This window comes from Anopheles coluzzii (assembly GCF_943734685.1).
Source record: "Anopheles coluzzii chromosome X unlocalized genomic scaffold, AcolN3 X_unloc_60, whole genome shotgun sequence".
NCBI classification, from domain to species: Eukaryota; Metazoa; Arthropoda; class Insecta; order Diptera; family Culicidae; genus Anopheles; species Anopheles coluzzii.
Window position 1 is genome coordinate 22,501 of NW_026054492.1, and position 2,500 is coordinate 25,000.

A 2,500-nucleotide genomic window follows, 5' to 3' on the forward strand; every position below is an offset into this window, starting at 1 on the left:
ACTCACCACTCCCCGAGGGATCCGCAGAATTGCTTCTGGGTCCCGTATCGTTATTTGCGATTCGTGTTTGCATTACACTACATTGAACTATTCCAACTTGTTTATCCGCATGGCGAACATTTGCTGCATTGAACATTAAAGTTCCACTTCGCTCTCCCCTACGTGGGTCTGAGCTTCACTCTCAGGGAAAAAATATGCCACATTGGTTAGGGAAACCCGGTTTCATCACGCTATGTGCCCTGCACCACCAGCTTAGCGTGAATGCTTCGAGTTTCCCTAAGAAGTTCGATTGGTCTTGCAGAGTTTAAAGACAACGAAGCTTAGTTTCAAGCAATGATTTAATATACGCGTATTAAAAACCCTTAACTGTTACAACTTTTATGCTTGAAACCATCGCAACGAAGTCTTTGGGTCCGTAGACCCGTGATGTACTGCTCCAGGAAACGTTTTGAAAGAGTGGAAACTCAAAATCATAGGTTAAGATCATCGGCAGAACCCACCAGACACCACTTTTGCTTCATAAGTTCGGCCTATAGTCATATGACGATTTTCATCGGGGAGGGGACGTATGACCCAAACGGGGGCTTATATGACCCACGGACACTGCAAACCATGCTCCTACGACTAAATAGAGGTTAAAACTACGATTTGGTGAAATCTTCATTTTTGACCTCGGAGCAAGGTACCTTCCCTATAGTAGGCAATGAGTAAATGATCATAATCCCAGGAGGGCAAAAAATGGGAACCCGAGAGGAAAGCGCTGTTGGCGCGCCTAAACTAGTGGCCCGTAGAGTAAAAAGGGTACCCCCAACAAAGTTGTCGTTTCACGTTCTGGTTGCACTTTTCATCATCTAGGGTGCGTTCCTGACACGTTTTGAGGGGTTTTAGCAAAAAAAAATTTTTCGACTACTCGAGCTCTCTGGCCCGTTCGGTGCACATTTTTGAAAAAAGCTAGGGAGCTGCCCCTAGGTTCGGGGTGTCACAAAATGTTGAAAAGTGGTCGAAAAACCACTATCCAGAATCGGATGTACAATCGTTAGGCGAACTTAAAATTGTTCTACGACACCCATCTGCGACGTTTAGTATTCGAGATATGGCCCGTCCTAGGTCTGACCGAGCAATTTTTGTTCCGCGCACTTTGTGCACCGTACACTTTGATGTTTGTATGAAAAAGTACCCAACCTAGGGACGCGTAGAGCAAATTTGTACCCCCGGGCATGTTGTCGATTGACATTCTGGTTGCACTTTTCATCATCTGGGGTGCGTTCCTGACACGTTTTGAGGGGTTTTAGCAAAAAAAAAATTTTCGACTACTCGAGCTCTCTGGCCCGTTCGGTGCACATTTTTGAAAAAAGCTAGGGAGCTGCCCCTAGGTTCGGGGTGTCACAAAATGTTGAAAAGTGGTCGAAAAACCACTATCCAGAATCGGATGTAGAATCGTTAGACGAACTTAAAATTGTTCTACGACACCCATCTGCGACGTTTAGTATTCGAGATATGGCCCGTCCTAGGTCTGACCGAGCAATTTTTGTTCCGCGCACTTTGTGCACCGTACACTTTGATGTTTGTATGAAAAAGTACCCTACCTAGGGACGCGTAGAGCAAATTTGTACCCCCGGGCATGTTGTCGATTGACATTCTGGTTGCACTTTTCATCATCTGGGGTGCGTTCCTGACACGTTTTGAGGGGTTTTAGCAAAAAAAAAATTTTCGACTACTCGAGCTCTCTGGCCCGTTCGGTGCACATTTTTGAAAAAAGCTAGGGAGCTGCCCCTAGGTTCGGGGTGTCACAAAATGTTGAAAAGTGGTCGAAAAACCACTATCCAGAATCGGATGTAGAATCGTTAGACGAACTTAAAATTGTTCTACGACACCCATCTGCGACGTTTAGTATTCGAGATATGGCCCGTCCTAGGTCTGACCGAGCAATTTTTGTTCCGCGCACTTTGTGCACCGTACACTTTGATGTTTGTACGAAAAAGTACCCTACCTAGGGACGCGTAGAGCAAATTTGTACCCCCGGGCATGTTGTCGATTGACATTCTGGTTGCACTTTTCATCATCTAGGGTGCGTTCCTGACACGTTTTTAGGGGTTTTAGCAAAAAAAAATTTTTCGACTGCTCGAGCTCTCTGGCCCGTTCGGTGCACATTTTTGAAAAAAGCTAGGGAGCTGCCCCTAGGTTCGGGGTGTCACAAAATGTTGAAAAGTGGTCGAAAAACCACTATCCAGAATCGGATGTAGAATCGTTAGACGAACTTAAAATTGTTCTACGACACCCATCTGCGACGTTTAGTATTCGAGATATAGCACTTTGTAGGTCTGACCGAGCAATTTTGTACTAAAATGTATGGTGAACATGTAATTCATTAAATAACATTGACTTGCATCGTGCCCTACTTCATCGGCACAGCTGTTATTGACTATCATTAGTGGAAATGGATTGAGTTTGACCATTTTCAGCCCATTTCCTATGCCGTGCACCAACATTGTGTACCGAT